We start from the raw sequence: 26,673 nt of genomic DNA on the forward strand, positions 1-26,673 counted from the left end.
AGTCACATTGCTTTGATATCCAAGTTGTAATGACTCTGAGGCTGAGCTGCCCAGGTGAGCAGTGCTGCTCCTTCCCAGACATTCCCAAGAACACACAGGCTGCTCAGTCCATAATGTTAGTCTTGGTTTTTTCATTTCGCAGAATCTGTATTTATTCCATCACTCACTCATTCATTCATTCATCCAATAAATATTTATTGAGCACCTCCTGTGCATCAGGCACTGCTATAGATGCTGAGGATGCAGCAGAGAAAAAGGAAAACCAGATCCCTTACACTTGCGGTCTTTCATTCTAGCGGGGTGAGGTGGCCGATATGAACAGAACATCAATGAAATAAGTTCCAAGATTAATACAGCCTTGAAGGAAATAAAGTAGGATGGACTCTCAAAGAGGGCCTGCTAGTAGGAAGCAGGTTACTCTAGATTGAATAGTCTGAGAAAGCCTCACTGAGGAGGTGGCATTTAGGCTGAGATCCTAGAAGACAATAAGGAATCAGCCAAACAACAAAGTGGGGCATGAACACTGGAGGCTCATGCCTGGAATAGTAAGTGCAAACGTCCTGAGGAGGAATGGACTTGGCTGATCCTACAAGGGTGTCAGGGTCAGGAGGGGTTCGAACCTTGGCCATAGTCTGTGTCCAGTGCCAGCCCTTCCTAAGGATAGCCTGGGCCCTGGTGTGCTAAGTCTGCATTGGAGATCCGGATTCCTGCAGACACATCCTCCCTCCAAGAGTCTCGGACCTATTCCCATTAGGACACAAATTTGAATGGACTCATGTAGCCTTGACAAAGGCCACCTCAGAGGAAATGACCATAGAGTCCTTGAAAAGGAGGTTCCACCTCCCCTGAGCACAGTGCAGGAGAGAGGATTTGCTTTACTTTTGGGTCACTACTATATTTTGAAAATTTTTTTCCAAAACAAAGAAAGCTGACCACAAAGTTAGTTGACAACCTCCATCACTAGAAACTAGACTGCTCACAAAGCCTCAGATGGCTGTGTTTCTTAAAATAAAGACCTTAGGTTGAAGTTGAGCCCAAATAGATTTCTTGCAAGGTGTGCCTGGTGTTTTTCTCCTCAGGCAAGGAAGGAGAGGGTTATATCAAGGAAGGAGAGGGTTATATCAAGGAAGGAGAGGGTTATAAACTAGCTGCAGCTCCAGGGCAGAGGCATCATGGTGCCATCATCTACCAGTGGAGGGTAATGAGATCTTACAGTACAAACAGGAAATAAACAGGAAATCAATGTAGAGCAAGTCACGATTAGCAATGGGGTAGCTTTAAAATATGTTGACAAATTCTTTGATACTCCTGCCTTCACAAGATGGAGCCTAATTCCTGTTCCCTTGAGTGTAAACTCTACTTAGTGCCCTGATGAATAGAATGTGGCAGAAGTAAAGTAGCATGACTCCTAGGATGAGGGTATAAAAGGCAACGTGGCTTGCTCCTTGCTCTCTCTTGGATCACTTGCTTTGGGGAAATCCAGCTGCCATGTCAGGAGGACACTCCAGCAGTATGTGGAGAGGCCCGTGTGACAAGAAACTGAGGCTTCCTGCCAACAGCCAGGCAAGTCAGTCATTTTGGAAGCTGACCTCTAGCCCCAGTCAAGCTCTCAGATGACTGCAACCCAGACTAATATTTGATCATAATCTCATGAGATACCCCAAGCCAGCCAGGTAAGCCACTCCCAAATTCCTAACCCACAGAAACTGCATTTTCTGAGGCAATAAGTGCTTATTGTTTTTAGCCACTGAGCTCTTAAGTAATTTATTATGCGGGAACACAGGCAGTGAGGTCTAGAAGCATTTCTATGGGGCTTTACGGGAAGACACCACGCCTTGGAATAAATGCTGTGCTAGTGTTTAGTACCCGGATTCTGTCTCCAGGCTGGCATGGCCCCAGGATACATCTATGATATATGGAAGCGGAAGCTTCTCGGGAGTTATCAAATGCGTCTCAAATTAGGAAACACCATTTGTTCCTATTTGGAATTGTTAATAATCATACTGTTCTTGTATTATTATCATGTTTTATATTTTCGTACAATACTAAGAGGACTTAATAGTTTGTTGACAGGCACAACAAAATACTCTGATATCAAATTTGTCTCAAGACTGAAGGAAGTCAATGTAAAAAATTCAACCCAGAGTAAAAGATGTCAACCTCTGTGGCAGAGAATTTCAGTACCTTTAACTCAAGCTTATTAGTCTGGTGGCAAATAGAATCCTGTCGTCTTGAATTGTCTGATTTACTAAGCCCTAGACTGACAACATCCCTCACGTGCCAGTATCTCTCTGCAGGTTAAAAAGCTAAGAGGACGCAAACAAGCGATATTATTTTGGAACCAAGAGATGTTATTCTCAAGCATAAACTTCTTTACCCTCATCACATCTGCTTCCCAAAATATCAAAAATATCGAAAATCAGGAACTGTCAAAGGTAAATCAACTCAGATGTGCCTATTCCGAGACTAGCATGTCAATAGTGTTTATATCCCTTCTTACACCACATAGTCTAATTACCTCTGATTATATATTTAAGGAAACTTCCATGCACTGTAAACACTGCAAAAATATATCCCTTCAGGTTTATATTTCCTCCATCTGGCAGAGACTGGGAGTTCCCCAGTCAGCTAAAGTCCTTGACTAGGTACTTCACCTATGGCTTAAAGGATAGAGAATAAATAACAACAATCACTTATGAGTAATGTCATATTTCTCTTTTACTGCCCGTTGCACCATCCTCTAAAAACCTCAAGCCCCAGAGAGGGTATTCTCACGGCAAATTGAAAATCCAGATGGCGCCTGCACTACCAAACATGGCCTCTCCACAAACTGACTTGGGGACCAACAGTGACACGATTCTTTGCCAGATTCAGGGACAACTGCTAAGGGTGGGAAAACTATAGCCAAAGAAATAAGTGAGCGGGGCACTGATCTCAAAATTCTCTTGTAGAGAATTGTTTGATTGTTTTTTTCTTCCTCCTTCCTTAGGTAGCTTTCCAGCGAGTCCTGGGGAATTCGTCCAATTCAGATTCTCGTCTATTTTTCCCTGTGTTCCTGTCACCATAGTCTTAGAGTCAAGTGGTTTAAATTCCTTATTGACAAACGCCATCATTTCAGTTTGGGTTTTTATTCCCAGAATAGACTAGGCTTCAAAATCACCCAGTAAACAAAGACAACATTCCTAGAGGGCTTCTCTCATGGGAGAGTTTGTGATTGAAGATTGGAGCCCCTGAGAAAAGCTGGGGATCTCAGAGACTGCAAAAAAATAGCAAAGTATCTTCAGAGGGATGTTATATTTTTATACAGAGGGAGACTTTCCTTAGAGTCCTCTCAAACAGAACAGTCATAGAAAAATGATTATCATTTTTCTAATATTTAAATGATGCCTATGATAAGCCCAGCAGTGAATTCAGCATTCAAAGAACACTATAAAAAACAGACAACTGACTCTGGTTCCCAAGATGTTTTTAACTTCCACTCAGTAAGAATAATTATCAAATCATATACCCATGTGTTCGTACATTTATTCACTTATTAAGTATCTTTTACACACCAGGCTACTAGGTACTAGGTGTTGAGTGAGCAAAGAAAAAGATATGATTCCTATATTCAGGAAGTTTATCATCTAGAGGGGGAGAGAGAAATTAAATGGATATGTTGGGAGGAGAAAGAGAGAGAGAGAGAAATAAAAAGGTAGAAGTAAGTAACTGATAGCTAGAAACATTTATATTAACATGGTGCAACTGACCCAGTCAGGGAGGCCAAAGAAAGTTTCCATGAAGGAAGGTTGATTGAACTGAATTCTGAAGATAGAATGTGTGGGTTATCAGGGGTTGAGGAATGGGAATACCTTCCTCACACTAGATAAAGGGAAAGCATGTACAAAGGACCTGCGGCAGAAAAGGAGAACAGCACATTCAAGAAACTGGAAGACCATTATAGCTGCATTGCAACAATCAAGAAGAAGCCTAGTATAAGAGAAAGCTATAAAGATGAACAAGAGGCAGATCACACAGTGCCTTCTAAACCATGTAGGCAGAGGAGTGGGTTCATATCCTAATGTAAATGGGAATCTATTGGAAGATTTTAAGCAAAGGAGTGACACAGTTAGGCTTTTGTTTTACAGGTGCCCTTCCAGCTATAGCAGTGAGAGCAGATGGGAGGAAGGCCAGAAAGGATTTAAGAAGAGCAGCTGCAGCTATTACAGTTGTTCATTGGAGCTATTACAGTTACACCAGCATGGTGTGTGGGCCCAGATGCCAATTACTGACCTGTTGTCTCTCAGCCCCACACCTGCCTTTACATACTCTGATCTATTCTGCTGGGCTGAGAATCTGTGAACCACATTTCCCGGGTTCCCTTGTCTACCACCTTTCTGTTAGGTTCTGCCAACAGGAGGCACTGGCAGGAGGCCAAAGGGTGGGAGAAAGAAAAGAGTCCCACTTCTGGCTCTGACGGCGTGGCCACCGCCATCGGGCGCTGGTGGTCGCTGTTGCAGCAGCAAGGATGGGTGATTCTGAACTGCGGCAGCGGGCAGAGGCAGCAGTCTCTCAGGAGCTTCAGGCCTGGTTAGTGCAGCTCCTCATCAACCCAGCCAGACTGAACTGCAAAATGTCTCCACCGAGCGGCAGAAGATGCGGTTGTATGGGCTTCACCCCGGGACACGGGCAGCTTCACACATCTGGGTATCACCCTATTCCTTTGTCTCTTCCAGGCCCTATCCACCTCCTTTCTTCTCTTCCAGCCTCCTCTACAAACTTATAACCAATTCCCTGCATCTAATTCCTGTTTGAAATATCTGGAATGCTTTCATTTTCCCTCACTAAACTTAGACTAAAACAGCTCAAAAATTAAAAGTTGGAAAAAATTCACTAAATTCAACCTCTTGTCATTAAATCATCCTTCCTAACAGAAGCCTACCTATTTGACCTTGTTTGGAGAATTCAGTGACAGAGAGCACACTACTTAGTAGGGTAGTCCAGCCCATTGATGGTAATCTCTATTATTAAAGTCTTCCTGAGAATGACCCCAAATCTGCCCCTCCATTCACTGTGGGTCACTCGCTGGCAACTACTCAGCGTGAGTCCTCAGTGTACTCGACACTCCTTCAGTCCACTGAAGATAGGTATCACGTCGTCTCGTGTGTAATGTCTTCTCAGACATGCCTGAATGCCTCCAGCACCTCCAACAGTTCCTTATGATTTCTGAACTCCTCACTTTCTTTGCCATGCTCCTTTCAATTTTGTTTTACCCACTGAACTTTATTCAAATGAAACTGTATATAGTAACCCTCTGATAAGGTAGAATTGCTCTTGAAGAGTTGGGAATCTGGGTTCTATCCCCTCTTCACTTGCCAGTCTCCTCTCCACTACCATGCAGGGCCTGGAGACACCTCCTCCAAACCCCTACTACTCAGTACATTACTTTCCTCATAATACATCATCCTCTCAGAATAGCACGCAATGCTCACAATGTGGTCTGAATGGTACAGAGAGTTCAGCAGAATCGCTCTGGATCCAAACACATGACAAACATAATGCAGCCTAAGATTAAATTAGATTTTGTGTTTGTTTTTTGTTTTGAGAGTTGTCATTTTGTTCTTGGCTCATAATAATCAACAAAGAGATTTTGAACACACACTCTATACATAGGTCCTAAGGAGAATTAAAGAACGAGAAGGAGAAGGAAGAAGAGAATAGGGCATGGTCCTATCCTCAAGACCTTAAGAACCAGTTGGAGAAATTATATATAAGCCCATGGGGAGATGACAAATCACTGCAACTGGTAAATATCGAGGGCTATGTATGTAGCATAAGCAATGCATTATATTGGCACTCAAAGTAGGAATGGATTGCTCAATTTTGGGGTAAACGGGGAAAGCTTCAGCAAGCAGTAACACTTGAACTTAGTCTTTTAGCATGAATAGAACTTGAGTATGTGGAAAAGTGTAAGAAAATCATGTCTACCTAGAAGAATGATGTCATTCACTTATTCATTGATTTATTTTTCAAATATTTATTAAACATCTCTATATTCTTAGCACTGTGTTAAGTCCTGAGAAAACATGGTTGATAAAACTATTCAAGGGTCTTATAATCTAACAGGCAAAGATGTGCAGGAAGGAAAAGGTGACTTTCGTTGTGGTGACAAAAAGGTAGCTGGATTTTCTGCAGTGAGTTCACAAAGGAATAGTGCAAGAAGAGAATGGAAGGGTAATTTGGGACCACAGTGGAGAGGGACCTTTAATGCCAAATTAATAATCTGGAGTTTTATCCTTCTGTTCCAATTATTATGGCTATATTACAAATTACTTCAAAATGTATTGCCGTAAATTACAACAACGATTTATTGTGCTCACAGTGTCTGTGAGCCAAGAATTCAGACAAAGCACAGCAGGGACAGCTTGTCTCTGCTCCACAATGTCTGGGGCTCACCTAGAAGTCTCGAAAGCTGAGATCTGAAATCATCTGAAGTCTCATTCACTCACATTCAGGAAGTTGATGCTGATTGTTGGCTGGGGGGTCTCAGTTCCTCTCCACAAGGGCCTCTCCAGGTGGACTAGTTCAGACTTCCTCACAGCATAGTGGCTGAGTTCCAAGGGAAAGTGTTGAAAGAGAGCGAGAGAGAGGCAGAAGTGGTATCCTTTTCATGACCAAGCGTTGGAAGTCACAAGTATTACTTTCGTCATACTCTTTTGGTTGAAGGAGTTATAAGTCCCCTCCTATTTTCAAGGGGAAACCTCATTCCTTGGTTGGAAGAGTGTTGTCACATTGCAAGAAGAACGTATGGAAGGAGTTATCAGTCACTTGTAAGAGGAGGATAGATAGATAGACAGACAGATAGATAGATAGACAGACAGACAGACAGATAGATAGATAGATGATAGGAAAATGATCTTTGGAAAATACCGTCTGCCATACCTTTAGATAACACAAAGTCATTTGAATAGAAGAGCAATCTGACAACAAAAGTTATATTTTAGAAAGATTAATATGATAGTAAGACTAGCACGTAGATGGAGCATAGAAACAAAACAATGACCAAAGTAGAACTAAAGGAGAATTTGGGATATTGGTTTCTTGTGTATGAAGTCCATTATTCTCGATTTCACTCCTCTTCTGCTCCCACTATTCTCTACTGGAAATCTTAATGCTATATGTTCTGAAGTGTGTTCTGTGGAATATCAGTCCCAGAAGATTCTCCAACAAAAGAGGACCCTGTGTTCAAAAGGAGGTATGCATACTGCACATTTTATCTGCCTCTTGGAAATTCTCAATGCTTCTTAGCATATAAAAACCTCTCAGAAAGTCAGCAGTGAAAAAATCTCTTTAACATCATTTTGTCCAGTGTCTCCAACCTTTTGACCACTGAAACTTTTTTTGCTTTTCACTATGGAACTAGCCGAAAGGCCACTGTCCCAGCTAACCCTGGGCTGAACAGAGACAGGCCAGCCAACTAATGAATCAACAAGTATTTATCAAATGCCTAGTTAGAAAAAACACTCTGAAAACAAAAGGAACATGTATTACATTGATCATAATTTTCAGTCCAATAAAGTAAAATAATAATAAAAGCAATGGAAATGTTGAGTTGTTTCAAGAGAGTCTAAAAAAAGACACGCGATTTCCTTGAGAATTTAGATTTAGCCAAACGGGTCTGGTTCTTGAATGTTTTTACTCCGCTCAAACCTCAGGCAAGGCTAAATTATTGGGAAATTCTTTTATTTTTAAATGAAAGATGAAAAAGTGTTTATCTTCCAAAGGTTGCTTTGCATTAAGATATAACCATTGCTTGCACACAAAGAGAATTTTAAAACAAAGTGTGCCACCAGCAAAGAACCCCATGTGCAGTGGAGTAAACTGCCAAGGCGAGCAGGACACCTTCCTATAAATCAGCGGCAGCATCTCCTGACGGGGCCTCAGCTGGTAGAATGGCGATGATCTGGGAAGGCAGGGCCGTGTCCGGGCCTTTTTGTTCGGGTGATTGATGCAGACACCTCAGCAGCTTTCCTTTATGAAAGCCTCCTTCCTTCTGGCCTGTCTCCTTTCACCTTTTCCTTACTTCTCTCCAAGATCCTTCCTTGTGGCCTGCCCAACAAATACTCCTGTCTGAAGAAGGTAAATGCACCCAAACAGACCTCCTTAGTATCTCCTGGCCTGCCAGGTGTCAAGCTAGCATCTAGAATTCAGGCTGCCGTTGCAGGATGAAAAAAATAAATAAAAAATTAAAATTATGGAAAACTAATTCCACAACTGCTTTTCAATCTCATAGAGGATTCTTGATCTCTCCATTTTGCCTCACGCATTCAAACCCCTCTTAGCCTCTCCTCTAACAGCCTGAATTCTATGCTTGATCTTCAAACTACTTACCCACCTGCAGTCTCATTTCTTTTGTATTTTCATCCTTTCTTCCAAATCCATCCTGAAAAACACCATCCTCAGATCAATGCAAGTATTGACCTCTTCTGTTTCCACATACAGCACAGCTGGAATGGTTAAAGCCACTACAAACTCTGGTCCCAGCTGCAGAGGAGCCAAGGCTCTACCCTCCAATCCTGGCCCTCGTCCTTGGTCCCCGCATCTACCTCAGTGACTGATCCAAACTTCCCCACTCTCCTTACCACCTATACAACACCTACCACACACCTGGAGTCTTAAGGTAGATTGACCTCTTCAGCATAGCAATCAAGGCCATCACGTGGAACTTCCTGAACCTCCCGCCTCCCTACATCTGCAAGTCCACGTCCATGTGTGTCCACTCTAACTTCCCACTACTCTCTTCTTGGTCCGCCATGGTCTGGCCACACTGGCCTCCCCATTCCTTGAACAAAACAAGCCCAATTCCATCTGAGGGTCTTTGCCCCAGCTGTCACTCTGCTTGGAATGCTCCTCCCTCTGATCTTCACACACTGGCTCCTCCTTGGTATTCAGATGATTGCTTAAATGTCTCCTCCGTGAGGTTTTCCCAAAACAATCTACATAAAGTAGTCAGCCAAGCCCACTGTCAATTCACCCAAAATTCCCTGCACAGTTCTTAGTAAATATTATCTGACGGTAATTGTGTATCACCTGTTTGCTACCTTAAATGGAAACTCCAGGAGAGAAGGTATCTTTCAGTTGTGTTCACCTCTCTGTCCCCAGGGGCTATAACTGTGCCACACATAAAGTTAATGCTCACCAAATGGATCTTGAATGCATTAATGAAATAATAGTTTAGAGAGTGTGAGCATGCATATACTACTAGGGGTGTGTGGCAGACGGCGGAGCAGTGTCGAGTACCCATTTGAGAGGTGTCCTCATGAATCTAAGGTGTGGCTGTGTGTTGTTCTCCTACTGTTCAGTTGCTTGGGTGCAGGTATGAGGCAGATAGATAGATGCTATTAAGCATGGTTGGGGTTTTGCGAGATGAGTATCAGAGTGAGAGAGAGACCAGGGAGCAAGCTCTTTACAAAGCAGGGTTTTTAATGTTGGATTGTAGTAGCTGTGCTGGGAAAGGAAGAAGTAAGAACAAGGAGAGGGGGTAGAAAGTGAAAAAATGGTATAGGAACAAATAAATTAGGGGTCTAGACGAGGATGAAAAGCTGAGAGGTTAGGAAGTGCTGCTCACAGAATGGCAGGTTTGACATACAGCTTTCAGAGGAGCTACAATTATTGGATGGAGGAAGAAAGACAAAAGGCAACCATGTTCTAGCTTGAGCGTGGAACATCTACAGACCAACAGCTCTTCACCTAGCCACCAATGACCACCTCTTGGCACACCTTCTGTGCATTTTTATGCCCACAGTATCTTTGTCCCTTATTTTGCTTTGGGTTGCCTCACCAAAGGCTCCTTCTGTTTGTCTAACTTTGGAACATTCAAGGCCCCGCCTAGAAAAGGAGGTAATAGGAAGAAAAGAAAATGGCATCCTATTAGATATCCACTAAGACACAGGTAATTTGTCACCTTCTCAAGGAAGCTTCTCCCGTGATGCCTCTCTCTACTCCCTAATCAGGATTAGAGAATTTTGCTTATGCATCGTAAAGTTCAGGACATTTCTCTATCATTTCTCCCTGCAGCATTGCTTCAAAACACCTATGTGTGGGTCCGTTTTCCCCACTAGACTTTGAGTCATGAGGACAGGACAATACTTTACTCATCTTTGTTTCTCAGCACAAAGCTTAGGGCTCAGCATATAGTAGGCAATGATTCACTTTTGTTGAAGAATTGAATGGATAAACAAGTCCACAAATTATTCCAGGGAACAGCAGACTGGCATGAAGGCTAAAATAACACATGCCAGGCAGATTCCCAGGGCATTTAGTCTCCTGTAAGGACCAGGAGTCATCGTGCTTTCTACTCACCCCTGTCCCATAACACCCACCCTGCTCACCAATGAGTGTTAGAGATGAAAGGCCCCTCTGAGATGGTCTGGACAAACATGGACACAGAGGCCACCTCTAAAATACTCTGAGTCCTTTGGCAGTGACCATCTATAAACACAGGTATTACTGAGGAACCGATATTTGCTTAGTTCCCAAAGGTCTTTGGGGAAAATAAACTCTAGGAAAGTTCAAAGTAAGAGTGAGCTCAATGGGAGGTGGCCCTATTTGTTTCTCTAGAAATAGGTCTCCTGCTCCTGCTTGAAGTTTGACTTATAATTGCCAAATCATTACTTCCAGGTATGAGCATTTATTGTTAAAACTAATGAGGTGCCTCCAAAAAAATATTTTCACAGCGTGCTCTCGAGCATTCTGAGAAGTTCTTTCTCAGAAACTACAAATGGGGTCTTTGTGAGAGAAGTAGCCTCCTGCCCTGACCAGGTGTGCCCATCCAGCTCCGTGCTGACAGGAGCACCAACCCTCCCACCAAGGGAGACTGTCTTCTTTCCAGGCCCAAAACGAGTCCTCAGAAGGGCAAAGCCAGCAGGCAGCCCCTTTGCTTGCACGGGGCGGGGGAGACCTGCCTCAGTGCTAGGAAATGCAGCCATTGCTATGGTTCCCTGGGATGAAGTCATGTCAAGTCGGGTTGCCCTTCTTGGAGCTTCTCATCAACTGAAGATGCTTGCCAGATCTCTCTTCCCCAGGTTTCCCCAGAGGTCCCCACTCCATTGTGAGGGCAGGAGAAAGCCTGGGCCAGAAACTGGAAATGTGTGTTCTAAAGTTTCTCAACGTGGAGGTGGAAATGTTAACAAAACCTAGGGAATTAAAAAAAATGTTCATGTCTAGACTCCCTAAATGTCTAGACTCTCTCACAGAAATTCCAATACACCCAATTCTCACACTGAAAACCAAAGAGACGCTGTTATGTTTCTGTTATATTTTTCATGCTAATGCTAAGAGTAAATTAAAAGCATTTTAGATTATTTTGAAGTTTATGGTGGACACAGTAAAAGCAGCCATCAGCAGGAAATTATTCTGATTAGTTGGAGATGGCAAGGAAGTTGTATCCATGGGTCAACTCTGGCTGCCATGAATTGAAAAGTACCCTGGGGCTGTGTCTATATGTAACAAGAAAAAATGCCAGGTCTGATTACTGATGTCTGCCATGGGTTAGGGAAGGGACAGTGATGGCACATGTGCCACATAATTGCCTCCATGGCCTAGATCTTCTATAAAGCCAGAAACAAAGCTCAGGTCTCCAGCCTCTTTGCATTTCAAGTAAAATCTCTTCCATGAAGCCAGAAACAAGTTTGGGTAATGCATCTGCGGAACAGGGCTTACTTAAAGATGCAATGCATGGGGCTGGAATGAAATTTAAAAAGGAAGTCAAACTACGTGATTCCTGGAAACAGACACCAAAGCAGACAAGGCAGAAAACATCTTTACAGCGAGGAAAGGGGAGATTTCCTAGGAGAAGCACAGCTAGGATGTACAAGAGAGTGTTAGCAAAATGATGTCTGCCAGTTCACAGTATTTTCTTTGCATTGCTCAAGGGTAAAGAGACAGATAAGTGTTTTGAACACGTTTAGATGTTTTGTTACCAGAGGGAGCTACAGAAAGCCTGAATTCTCTGAAATGGAAAGGAAAGAACAAAGAGGCACATTGTGCATTTTGCTTACTGTCAGTTACTTCACAGCATTTCTTAAAGACCTAAGGCGTGACTTGGTGGGGAGGGGTTCATGGATATCATTTTAAATTAAGACAGTTTTCAGATTTTTAAAAAATGCCTTCAAATACAGGTTATTGGGAACACTCACAGTCAGTATCAGACATAGGCCCCCTGAGATCTTAGCTCATTCTAAGTCGGCTGGACCAGAGGGGGCAATGACTGCCCAGCTGCACACACGTTCTCCCCAGGTGGACGCCTCTGAAGACTCGTCCTTTCCAGCATTCCTCCTCAGCATTTAGCAGCTTTGCCATGTGAGCTGACACCCACACTGGCAACTCTCTGGCCTGCGCTGGTGTGTGTTTGCTGGCAGCTCTGATCTGCGGGGTGGGAGTGAGACACTCCACTTGGACTGAGGCAGCCTCAGTCAAGACCCAGCTCTGCGCACTCTACTTAGTCATTTCACCGCCTCCGCTCAGTTCCTTCATCTGAAAGTGGGGATATCAACATCTTCACAGGGCTGATGTGTGAGAACTGAATGACATCTTAAAGCACTCTGTGCATTCAAAAGGAAATGCAAAGTATCCAATGCCAAATTTCCCCAGCCTTCTATCAGTTGCAATCTCAGCTCAAAGGTCATCTCCCCAGAGAGGTCTTCCCTGACCACACCACAAAAACGATTACTCCTCTCCCTCCCTACCACCTTTCCCTGCTTTCCTTTATACTGCGTACTACTCACTGACATTATAGCACCATTTATATAGTTAGTTGGTTATTTATTTATTGTCTGTCTTCCCCACCAGAAATCCATGGGCAAGGACTTCTGTCTGTCTTGTTGCCTACTATGATTCCAGGCTCCAGAACCGCACCTGATCTATAGCAGGCACTCAATAAATAGTTTTTGAATAGATGAATGGCTCTTTGCACCCCACAGCACCCAGCTGATGAGGACAGGGGCAAATAACTCTTCCTGATGGACCATCTCCCAGCTACCCACCCAGGCACTCAATAAATAGTTTTTGAATAGATGAATGGCTCTTTGCACCCCACACCACCCAGCTGATGAGGACAGGGGCAAATAACTCTTCCTGATGGACCATCTCCCAGCTACCCACCCAAGAAGAGTAGACACCTACTCAAAGACAGGAACAATGTTTCCATTTAACCCTAATGTATCCCGGACATTTTCATGTAACAAGGAAATATGATCAAAACTTCACCTGAATAAGTCCTCAAATGAATGTATTTTAGTGTGCCAAGAAGTTCTAAGTTCAACAACTACAAAAATCAAAGGAATTTCTCCCTAGGAGGAAAAGGGAAAAAATTTTTAAGCAGAAGTTTGTTGCATAAGGGAAAATTCACTAAGAACGAAAGAGGGCTAACTCAGATCCAGCTCAATTTGAATAATAGCTGAACTCTTTTTTATAATATTTGGCTGAAGCTGGCCTCAACTGGTCCCTATAGATGTCAGCCTCATAGAAACAGCCCTCCAGAAACTGGAAAACATGACATCAAGGAGCCTGCTAATCACTCGCTGATGTCAACTACCTCTTATTCATGTCCAGGAAATATAGTAGTCCCCCTCTTACCCGTGGTTTCACTGTCTGTAGTTTCAGTTACCTGCAGTCAACCACAGTCCAAAAATATTAAACAGAAAATTCCAGAAACAAACAATTCATAACTTTTAAATTGTACGTCGCTCTGAGTAGTGTGATGAAATCTTCTGCCGTCCCACTCCATCCCACCTAGGACATGAATCATCCCTTTGTCTAGTGTATCCACACTGTATATGCTACCTGCCCGTTAGTCACTTAGTAGCCGTCTCAGTTATCAGATGGACAGTCACAGTATGGAGTGCTTGTGTTCAAGTAACCCTTATTTTACTTAATAATTGCCCCCAAAGAGCAGGAGCAGTGATGCTGGCAATTTGAATATGCCGAAGAGAAGCCACAAAGCGCTTCCTTCACATGAAAACGTGAGAGTCCTCAACTTAATAAGGAAAGAAAAAAAATCATATGATGAGGTTGCTAAAATCTACGGTAACTTTTATGACAATATATTGTTATAATTGCTCTATTTTATTATTAGTTATTGTTGTTAATCTTTTACTGTGCCTAATTTATAAATTAAACTTTATCACAGGTATGTATGTATAGGAAAAAACACAGTATATTTAGGGTTTGGTACTATTCGCAGTTTCAGGCATCCTCCAGGGGTCTCAGAACATATCCCCTGTGGATAAGTGGGGACTACTGTAACTCCATTCATAGTGCCAAGGCCCATTAATAGTCTTCATAATATCCCATCAGCCATTTTAAGAGTTCATAATTAAATACACTCAGCTTAGAGAGCAAACTGATTTTACTCAAGGAACCTGGAAAGCAAAATAGTACAAATAACAATGAAGGACACTTATCTTCAGAAACCACTGTGCCAACCATTACCTTCTAATCGGCCTACCACAAGTGAAAAAGAGGATGAAGAATTTAGTCAATTTTCTACAAAACTCAAAACCCATTCCCTCTGTTGAGAGGAAAAATAGCTATCTCTTCACATTTCTTATTTTAAATAAATGTTGTAAAATTCAAAAGAATGTGTTTGAATTGCTCCTGAAATATTTACCAAGCTCCATCACAATTCTTAGACAAGTGCCCATCCTTAAGTATTGACCCCGGCAGACACGAGAACAGAAACGGAGAGGATGAAAACAAATGTCACGTTTGTACTTGCTTGAAGGCAATTGAGGAGGCAACGCTCCTCTCAGGATAAGCCTAAGCCTTTCCAACATATCCAGTGTCCTTTAACTGGATCTTCATTTCCCCTGAGAATCCCTCAAAGCCCACACCCCTTCTCACACCCCCAATATCACCAGGTGAGATATCAATACACCACTGGCTCTGCATTTCCATTTCCAGACCTCTCTCTCAACGCACCCACTAAATAATATATTTTCTCTTGAAGTCCACACTCCTTATTTATATCAAACTATCATTGTCTACTGATCCCAGGAAACCTTGCTTTGATGACATCAACTTTTAGCTCATGGTTCTTCTCACAGAGGAGCCCAGGCTTTGGGATAAGACTTGCGTTGATGGCCTGTCTCCAGTATGTCCCACCTGGGAGACCTTGGGCCACCATAAGAGGCTTCAGCTTCTCATCTGCAAAATGGGTACAATATGACCTCTCATTACAGGGGTGTTGTGAGGATTAAATGCTATAACAGATGTGAAAAACTTCAGCATACTGCCTGGCACTTAGCAGGCCCTCAATAAATAGTAGTTTCTTTCCTTCCTTTTCTGCCCCCGCCTTTAACTCTGGTGAGTTCAGAATCCATACTGATGATCCTTTCAGCACTGGCTTAACACCTCCAAGACCTGTGGAACTCCAGAAACCTCATCCCCATTCTACTTCAACACCTTCTCAGCTATATCCTGGGATATCGCAATACTGGAAACTATCCCAGCTAAAAAGTCCAAAACCCTGAAATTCTCTTCTCCAAATAGTCCTTGCTTCCCCACACATTTACTCCTACTAAATATATTCTGTGCCCTTATCATGGCAGCCATGGCAGCCACTCACCCTCTCCCTGCTCTCCTAGACCAGGGGCTCATGTCCTTTCCAGCTCCATTCATCCTACCACCCAGGCCAGGTCCCATGCCTGGCATTTCAGCCTCCTCCCTTACAAGCACCCCTACAGTCCCTCAACTCCTTGATCTCCTGCTGAAACTGCCTTGCCACTCACTCTCCCACCCCTGGGAACACTCACCATCTACTTTCATCTAACAAAATTCTCAAGCCATGCTGATTGGATTCAGTGTCAATGCTGTTTCACTTTAGCTGGCCCCTCACTACTGATGAATCTCCCCCCTTGGCTCTTCTGAACTTCCACTTATAGCTCCATTCTCGTCCACAAGCCTCTGACTCCCAGCAGTGGCATCGCCTGCTGTGTTGCGGAGACATTGAAGTTAATATGACAGGAGCTATCACAGCATCTCTCTAAATGGACCTGCCCACTTAAGTGTCTCTGGCGACCTCTAATAGCCACACCCTCAACCGCTTCCCAGCAGCTGACCCTATTGCTCACCACTTCCTTATTGAAGCTAACTCTTTCCTTGTCATCCGTTACGCTGTACTTAAATCTCCTGTCTCTCTCCTCATTGGTTCAACTTCCTCCTCTAAATCTTAAAGGCGTAAATGCCCACAATTCTGAACCACAGGCCTTGACCCTCTGCCCTCAATACTCTCATTGGAAATCTCATCCATCCCCATTACTTTTGCCATTGCTTCTAAGAAATTACTTCCAAATTCCACACCTTCGATTCTACCAAACAATTCAGCAGATTACATCAGGATAGTCTATGGGCACCTCAAACCCAATATCTTTCAAATTTATCTTGTTCTTTTCTCTCACTGTCTTTCTCCTAACTGTTTCTATTATAACACCACCAATCTTCGATTCCTTCAATCATTCTTCACTCCTTCCCTTCTCTCATCCTTGACAATCCAGTCATGCCAAATCACACCTATTCTAACTCTTGAACCTATCATTCTATGTGCACCTCCCTGCTTTGGGCCCTCAGAACTGCTACCTGAAATACTACAGGAGCTTTACAACTGCTTTTCCGTCCTCCTAAGTCCCAGGGTCCCTGCCACCAAATTAAGTGGCTAACAAATTAAATCTAAATCACAGTTTAGCTTGGAATTCCAGAACCTTCTTGATCTAGCCACAACTTAGCCTTCCAGCTTAATCATCCTCCACTCTTCTCAATGAACCTTAAACCAATCTATATTGGTCCTACCGTTCACTGTTCCTCAAACACATGCTTACATATCCTGCCTCCACACTTGTGTTCTTGTCATTCATCCCATCACATTTTGTTCTCATCATATCATTTCCCTAAATTTCTGGCTGGAAAAAAATCTTATGCATTCTTCTAGGCTCAGCTCAAATGTCATACACACCCTGAAGCCTTCCCTGATCCACCATCAAACATCATCTCATCTCTTCCTGAGCAGGCAGAGCTCTTCGTCCTTCCATTGTTCATGGGATTGAAAGTGTTCCGTATGACTTTCTAATGTCCCCTGCATATAGGAATGTCCCCCTCAGCAGAAGGCTCATCCTCTCCTTCCTGCCAACCTCTCACACCGTCTAGGACTGTCCCCTCTAAGCTACTGCTGCTGTCTTGGACCTCTCTTCCCCACTTCCTCTCGCCTTGCTCTGCTTCTCTGCAGCCAAAGACTTCAGCCATCACTTGTCACCACCCACCCCTTTCAATTAAAAAATTAAATCCCTTCCACCCCATATAGTCATGATGTCCCCTAATTCCATCTATACTGACCCTGAAATATGTCTGACAGTAAAAGGTATGCAAGCTAAATGATAAACCTGCACAGAAGTTTTGTTCTCAGAGATTAAAAATAATTTTACAGAATTCCTAACTATACTTTGTCTTTCATACACAATCTTCAATAATCTATTTCTATCATATTTGTATTTTATCATTTTCTTCTTTCCTTCATAATTGAACAGTCATTTGCCTGACTTAATAGGCTGACAGAGGATAGAGTTCCCACTTACAGCGCACCAAAAATGACTCAGCTGGTCTCATTTATATTCACTTGATGAAACCTACACTTTGAGTCTCCACATTGACATTTTCATTCTCCTGTTTTGAATTCATTTTGTTTTTTTTTTAATAATCCGGGGGAAAATCAATAAAATATTTAAATAATTGCATAGATAAACATATTTTACAACTAAAGATTGAAACACCACACAAATTATTAGAAGCTGGTAGGCAACACTAAAATTTGGAAATATCCTATTGGCTGTTGTAAGAAACCCTAAATTTGGCCCACAAAAGACAGCTTAGGGGTATCAACTACAACATGCAAAAGTGAGCGGTGTACAAAAGTTGGGACCCACTGGCGGCCCTCACCCAACACTCAGGATCGTGTCTGACACCTTGGTAATCCCATTTCAGAGTGAAATGGGGAAAGGAAAAGCTCGGGATTCCAACGGTGGGAGTTCTAAGTCTTAACAGAACTGAGAGAGAATGCTTAAAATGGTTTCCGATTGCATTGTTTCAACTACATAAGGAGTTAAAGAGGCTTTTGTTGTCTTGCCTAGGATTGTGATAGTATTTTGTAAATGATAAAGTGTTATACATAATTGCAATGTGTTAGAACCTTGTTTATAAGGAAAATTCATTCCAAATTCCAAATGACTTCAAAATGCATTTTAAAATGTGTCTCATTGTAAGCTCCTAGAAGGCAGGGCCCATTTCTTACTTATCTTTGTACCTTATCGCTCATAACATTTTTAATATAAATGCTCAAAAGTTCCTATAATAAGCATGACTAGATGAATTGATATAAAGGAAGAAAAGCCAGAATTAACCAAAGAGAGGTCTTTAAAAATGTAATCACTTGGCACCGTGTAAGCCCCTATAACTTACTTCAAATGGGCATATGTAAATCAGACTCTTTCCAAATAAGAAACAGAAAACTTACAGATAAGAAAATAATTGTGTACATTTACATCTTCATCAGATTATATCTCCTCTCACACAAATGAGCAGAATCAACTTGCATGGAATTTGACAGCAAGTCTTTCAGCAAAGGAGACGGAAAATCATTCAGCTTCCTTGGCTCAAAAGCACACAAGCTGTGGCTAGAATGGAGAGGAAATAAAAGCAAGAGAAGGCATCCATAGAATGTAGGTCCCTTTCATTTGGGGTTTTCATTCACTCCCTCACACTGACCAATACGAGAGCAGGAAAATGTTTAATTTATGCCTTAAATGGTGTAGCCTGTCCTTGCTATTCAGGTAATCACCTAGCTTGAGACCTCTGTATCCTCACTGCATGGCGATTATCAACACACACACACACACACACACACACACACACACACACCATTTAAACTGCAAGCGCTTCCTCTGAATCCAGAGTTGGCTCCTCTACTGAGAATCGCTTCCCTGGGAGAGATATCAATGGAGCAAGGAAATTGTCTCCACCTCTTGGTGTGTTACCAGGGTTCCCTCTTTTCAAGGCTCGCCATAGCCATGCTCTGAGAAACATTGATCTGTGCTCTCCTCGCTGTCTCACTGCACCAGGAACAAGGAACAGCAAAAGAACAGTCAGTATTTGTATTTGGCAAGAAAGGCGGCAGTAAAAACGGAGAAGCAGTGGGCATGGAAATGTCAAAGTAAGGATCTGAATGAGGCAGGAACAGCAAGCACCAAGAAGTAATCTAAGTAGAGAGGAGCCTCCATTATAGATGATAGATAGATAGATAGGTAGATAATAGATAGATAGATAGATAGGTAGATAATAGATAGATAGATAGATAGATAGATAGATAGATAGATAGATAGATGATAGATAGATGATAGATAGATAGATAGATAGATAGATAGATGATAGATAGATAAATAGATAGATAGATGATAGATAGATAGATAGATGATAGATAAATAGATAGATAGATGATAGATAGATAGATAGATAGATAGATGATAGATAGATTCATAGATGATAGATAGATTGATAGATGATAGAAGATAGATAGATAGATGATAGATAGATAGATAGATAGATAGATAGATAGATAGATAGATAGATAGATGATAGATAAATAGATAGATAGATAGATGATAGAAGATAGATAGATAGATAGATAGATAGATAGATAGATAGATAGGTAGATAATTGATGGAGAAGGAAAGAAGGAAAGAGAGAGGAAGAGAAGGACTGTAAGTCCACTAAACGTAAGATCAAATAAACTCAAGTTCAAATGCCGCTTCCACCTCCCGAGGTGTATAGCACAATGGCTGAGGAGCATCCAGACTCTGGAGCTGAATGTCCACAGTTCAAATCCCAGCTCTGCCCCTTGCCATTTATATGATTCGTAGAGGTAAATTTCTTGACTTCTTTGTGCCTCAGTTTCCTCATCCGTAAAACAGTGATGATGATAATAACTACCTAATAGAACTGTCCTGAGGCTCAAATGAGCTACTGTTTAGAATACTTAATGTTAGAGCGGTGTCTGGCACATAATATGTGTGAGTTGCTATCACGATGATGATGATCTGGTAAAAGTCACTTTAACACTCCTGACTTCCTTTCCCTATTTATAAAAAGAAAACTTTCATTTCTAATTACTTTCATTTCTAATATTCTATCATTCTACCCATCAAATACATATTATTTGCCACATGCCTTAGGAAAACAACTGCCTGATCCTGTGTAGGTAACCCTGCAGGTCAGCATCCTGTAAGTCAGGACTCCCAGGGTGATTTAACACAAAATCAGCCTCCTCCTGTAGCCAGCACTGTCCTGACACAGCAGGCATCACTTTAGGGGTCTCGACTGAACCAGATTCCAGCCTGGGGGTTGAACTCCAGTCTGGGGCAGAGAAGTCTCTAGGAGGAGGCGTCACTCCCAAAAACGCACTCACCTTCAATAAATGAAAATGCTGCTACACAAGACTATCAACCGAAATAAAATAAGTATTGAGTGTCCTATTTTTCCTTCGAATTTGGCTTCAATTCGAATGGGTCTTGAGCTAAACCAAGTTGGTAAAATCTGTCTTTGATGAGCCTTCTTTGGTACCCTACCCTAAGCCTGTTCCAAGCAGAGCTGGATTAAACAGCAGGATGGGGTGAGTGCGAAGTTCTGCAGCAATCAATTTGTAAGGGGCATTAAAACACCATCAGGACGCAAAATGTTGCTAAAAATGCCATGAAATGCCAAAGATACACTTGTCAAAATTCGTCTTGGAGAGTATTGAATGTAATTGGAAGAATACAGTCGTTCAGTGGTTCTTATCTGGGGTTGTACTGTTCTCCAGGGGTGTCTGGAAATGCGTGGAGAGGGGAATTTGGTAGTCACGACTATTGGGAGAGCACTATTGGCATTAGCATTTTGTGGGTGGAGCTAGGAACAATAACGCACAAAATAGTACTTTTCTGTCTAAAATGCCATTGGCTACTTTGTTGAGAAACAGCGTAAGTGCTCCCAGAGAGCACGCACCTTTCTAAGGACAGTAGTCCAGCTAGCCCCTAGCTCCCTGTTCCCCGTCATGGCCCAATAAAGTGAGCATGCCTATGGGGGCCAGAGTTGGATTTTCAGGTAATAGAGAAGATGAAGCTACCATCAGCAAGCCTCCTCCACCTCTAACCACTCATGGCTTGCTGCCTGACCCCTGCACCTGGAATTCAAGGCCAAGCCCATTTGTGGAATGGAGGAGTGAGTTTTGACCAGTGTGCTCTGTCTCCCATATGGTTTCCTATTTAAATCTCACAGCAACTCCTTGATGATGACATATTAATTTTCACAGTCTCTTGGAGAACTAGAGAAGGAGACTGGGAGGCTACGTGTCTAGAACAGCATCCATGATCTCGCTGCAGTCCTGGTCCTCACAGACCCTGCTCTGGGCTCTGGATCCCACCGCAGGACCTCCATCTCTGCATGGCCTGGAAAATGCAGGCAGCTCAATAGAGACTCTGCTTCTTTGCATCACTAGCCCTCCAAGCCAAAGTCCCTTGTGGGGTGTGCCTGGTGGGCAAACCAGGGCCACATGTCTGTGCCTTAATGCAAAGGGGTCTGAGAAAACACAAAGAGTGAGAGACAGTCTCTGACTCTAACAAGTCAGATGAGCTGAACTCCTCAACACGAAAAGGAGGTTCACGTGCCAGGTGGTAGAAATGAATGGCAAACATAGGTCTCTCAGAGGAGACTTCAGCTTTGGGGACTTGATTGCAATCCTCCCCTAAGACTATAAGGTGACCACATGTCTTGTTTGCCAGGGACAGTCTCATGTATGCCCACGGCCCTGGCTTCATTATTAATAACATCCTTTTCACTTTCAGAAATGGTACAGTTTGGACAATAAATTATATTGTCACCATCCCTAAGACTCATGTCCTGCACTGAGCCTCAAAGTGTGCAGGGATTTGCATGTGTGTACGTGTGTGCCTGTGCATACATGTGCATGTGTGTGCATGTTTCCAAATTGCCATGAATGGTGCTGCAGAGACCAGGCTCTGATAAAATGGACACTACCTTCACTTCCAGGAACTGCTCAGTATAATTTGAGACTCCAACTTAAGAATGATTCACAGGAACTACTTCCCTAATAATAGAACTGCCTCGACTTGGTAAATGATTTGTTGCTGTGCAGTTGGAAAACCGGGAAGTGATAATTCCTGGAAAAGATTCTTTCCACTGTGTCTGTTCTGTTAAGTGCATTTCTCAGACTCCGTTATTTTATCTCACTTCCCTCAGGACTCTGCCCTTAGCTGCCTTCCAAGCAGCAATAAAATTTACCTTTTTGCTTCGACTTCAAAATGCCAGCATATTTTCAGTATTTTAGCCCTTTGGAGTTGAGTGGCTAGGGGAGGAGTAAGAAAAGCAAAAGAAACCCAAAAAGGATGGTTGAAGAATAAACTCAAGAAAGGATGGGGAAGGGGGGTGAAAGAGAAAATCAGAAGAGAAAGGAAATAAAAAGGAAGAAGAAAATTAAATGAGAGGAAAGAGAAGAAAGAAAAGAGAGTCATCTTACACGATATATTATTCAAATGTTTATTTCTCTTGGACTGGAACACACTCTTTTACGTGTGTTCATAAAAGCTAGTAATTCAGCAAGCTTGGTGGTCTCAGCCTGATTCCAACGAGTTTCTCCAGCTAAACTCGCGCTCCCAGTGTCTGAGCCAGCAAGCACTTCTGCCACACGTTGCAGGACCAGAGAGTCCTCCAGAAGAGCAAGAATTCATCCAGCAGGCAGTGCTGTACAGTGGGAGGGGTGGATGTCTCTGTCTATCCAAGCTAACATTCAAAATAAACCATGAACACAGTCCCTTACAATGAGATTCCCAAGGGGAAACATGCCCAAATATTACCCAACCCTGATTTTTAGTCCCATTAAAGCAAACTTGAGACATCTCACCCCGCTACAAATCAACTTTACCCAGAAATATTAGCTCTTTGAGAAAATCCTTCCTCATCTTGAAAAATCCTTAAGTCAATTCCCTTAAGTCTTCTGTTATTCCCAGTGATGTTGTAAAACAATGATATCCAAACATATATTCCTAAACTGAGAGAGGAGAAAATCACTCTTTGCAAATTAAGACAATGCCACTTCTCAAAATAAAACACATCCTATAACCCTGCTACGCTACCGGGTGGCAGAGCCAGCATTTTTCTCCCTGTTTACAGGTAATTTAGACCCTCCAGGCATGTTGTGATCACTAAATATTGAAAGATTTTTAAAGCTTCTGTTTTAAACCACAACCTCATTCTGATTTGTACATGTCTACAAGGATAGAGATGGGGAAAATATCACTTCTGAATGATCCAACCTCACAATTAATAATGGAGAGTCTCTCTTTCTCCCTCTCCCTTGCCTTTTTTCTCTCCAAACTAGAGTGCACTCTTCAGCTTGTTAAGCTCAGCTCACTCCCACTGATAATTCACTAGAGATCATAATTTATGGACAATTGAAGCTGCAGAAACATCTCTTAGAAGGAATAGAGCAGATCCATAGCAACAATTCTTCAGGGGAATATTAATCCCCGGCTTTATGTAGTGCTAAGTGTACAATAGTAATCAGAACTTGAGTAGAAGCTGCTAATCATTGAGGGAAAAGGCTGTATAAAGAATTCATAATGGAATTAGCCTGCGGCAAACAAAGAAAGACAAAATTAAATCAGCCATCAAATTGCACCAAGGAATTTTAATTTACAGGTTAATGTAGGATTATGTAACTAATCACAGCTAACATTTTCAATGAACAACCAATAAAATTCTGCACTTTTTTCCTCTCTAATCTTACTAATGGTATTCCAATAACATGCTTTTATTACCCTATAATATGTTAGAAATGATTCTCAAAAATTCTAAAAGTCTTTCCAATTGTCAGAATCTGCGTAAAATGGTAGCTTTGAAATAATCAGTCAAAAGTGTGGATCTAGGGAGATCTATGCCTCAGTTCAGTCCAGACTAAATAATATCTGAGTTTGCATTAAAAAGATTTACATAACCATATAGCTTTAAAGTATATGCATGTTTTTCATGCAGTGCAGGGAGCTAAAATGGGACAAAAGAGACTAAATTAAATATGTGAAACTAATTTGGAGCACAAAGTGTATCAGCTAATTCTAAATAAAACCACTGCCATAGATTTATATGTCAATATTGCAGACATATCCAATGACACACACACCAAGGACTGCTCTAACAGAGTTTTCATGGTTTATAAATGTGAACATCATAAAAAGAAATAAGGTTTCTAGGATAAAAAGTTGATTAGCATTTCCCGTGGGAGGGGGTAGAATCTTGTATCCTCCCCAGTTATATTTTGATAGCAACCAACGCATGACAAAGACAGAAAAAGGAAAAAAACCCTATGCAATTTGAAAAATTATATGAAACCCACTGCTTCATAAATATAAATATATACAAAAGGACAGCGTAACTCTTTGCACATTGGCAGGGGGAAACTCCAAAATTATACTGTATGCTTAAAAAGACATCAGTTTAATCAAAAAGATCTTTTTCCAACATATGGCAGAAGGAAAATTATTATAAATGGAGTAAAAAGTATGTTCATAAGCTTTACTTCACGAGGGAAGAATGCTGGGAAGAAAGGCGACAGCATTCTTGCATATGTTTTTCTTGTCGAGAACAATGTGGGAAAGTCTCATTTTCCTTTAATCTAAATGTTCATTTTATGGAAGCAGCAACATTCGGCCCAGTTATTAGCAAAGGAGTTTTGTTGCTTTATAAAGTCTAATTTTAAGATGCTCACTTCCAAAAAAACATTATGGTGTCAATTGCACTACCCTTCAGCAATCCTGTAATAACTTTATTCAACCATTTCTAATTATAATTATATTTTCAATTCCTTTTAGCTATAGAAACTCTTTATCAATCAGAGCACAAGACAGAAAATTACTTTATTACAGCTACAGCTCGTTAGGCTGAGTGCTCTTAATGAAGCAGCCTCATAATCAGATGAAAATCATGCTGGAGAAAACTTGCATCATTAGTCTGGGCCTTAATTACCAAGAAATATAGTCACTAACAATGATATTCCATTTCATGATATGGTGCATGCACCTTCTACACTAGTTGCAATTAATAATTCCACCGACTGCTACAGAATCTTTTCTATTTATTCATAACAATGGAGGGGGGAAATTCTAAATTTAATTGAGCGCTTCAGATTGCGCTCTCTTTCTCCCTCTCTCTCGCGTTCAGATTAAAATGTCACAAGGCTAATATTCTATCTTACAATAATTCATCATTTTAATTACATATTTTATGTATGTGAAATGTCTTTTTCAGCTTTATAGTTGAGGTTGACATTTTTGGGGACGCATCTAGGAAAATGTGTGGCCTCTTGTGAAGGTGGTTCCTACCACCCGGGACCACAATCAAGGAAATTTGAAAAAAGAAAATCACTGTCATCAGTTCATCAACATCATCCATGTTGGGAAAAGCTGCCAACAAGAACAGGGACATTCATTTAAATTAATGTTGGTATCTTCTGATAGGCTTTGGATGGCAGAACGGCGATGTTCTGGGAGGAACAAGGCCCTGTGTCACGGGCTTCTTTGTTAAGTGTGATTGATCACAGACAGAATCAGCAACTTTCCTTTGTGAAAGCCTCCTTTCTTCTGCTCCCATTCCTTTCACCCTTTCCTTGCCTCCCTATCTCACCAAGATCCTTGCATCTGACCTCCCAAAAAAATACCTTCAGCCAGGGAAGGAGATGTGGCCCGTGACCCTCCTGCTGGGTTCTGCACACTGCTGGGTCCCTGCAAACGCCCACCTGACTTTTCCATCCTCTCTCCAGGCTGGCTTAACTCTGGAACTCAAGGTGCTGTTGCAACTGCTGCTCTTTTTCAAACCAAAGTAGGTCACTGTGTGAGGGCAAAGAGCACTTGGGGGAGGGCAGAGGGCAATGGGGTTGGCATAGATAAATGAGATCCCCATTTGACCTCAAAACCAAGTGTGCCTAGAGCTAAACTTCCTGCCTGACATCGCCTTTCATAGGAATCATTGCCAAATAGCTGATTTGATTAATCTGGGCTGCACTTTCCCCAATCATCTGCCTTATGAGCACCAAGCAGTTTGATAAATGAACTTGATAGAAGAAGAGAATGACTTGGAAAAATCCACGTGCCACAAGATGAAGAGTTGGCTATAATAAAAGAGAATGCTAATTTTTTTAAGACCTTAGCATCCAATTTCTATACCATGAATGTAAAGGTCCCCGACTTAAAGATCATTGGCTTCACAGTAATTAGTGGTCAGCAAGCAGTGGCACAGTTCCTGAGGCCGTATAAGGAGGCAGACATTGTCTCCACTCAAGTTCAGACCCCAAATAAGCAAATGACTGAATAAACTAATAAATGAAAAACTGCCACAAAAAAAAGACACCAGATGACAATTAGCGTGAAGATGGTAAAGAACTGACTGTATCATTAGCGAGTCTTTGTTCCTTCTGGCATTGCTAAGGTTTGGAGGGGAGCAGTAGCAAGTACCAACATTTCACACAAACTTTACAGGAAAAGTGGGCTCAGAGGAGGGATTTGGAAGATGTGAGCCAGTAGGACAGGGAGAATCATGAGGCAGATCAGG

Source organism: Diceros bicornis, chromosome 12 (assembly GCF_020826845.1).
Source record: "Diceros bicornis minor isolate mBicDic1 chromosome 12, mDicBic1.mat.cur, whole genome shotgun sequence".
NCBI lineage: Eukaryota > Metazoa > Chordata > Mammalia > Perissodactyla > Rhinocerotidae > Diceros > Diceros bicornis.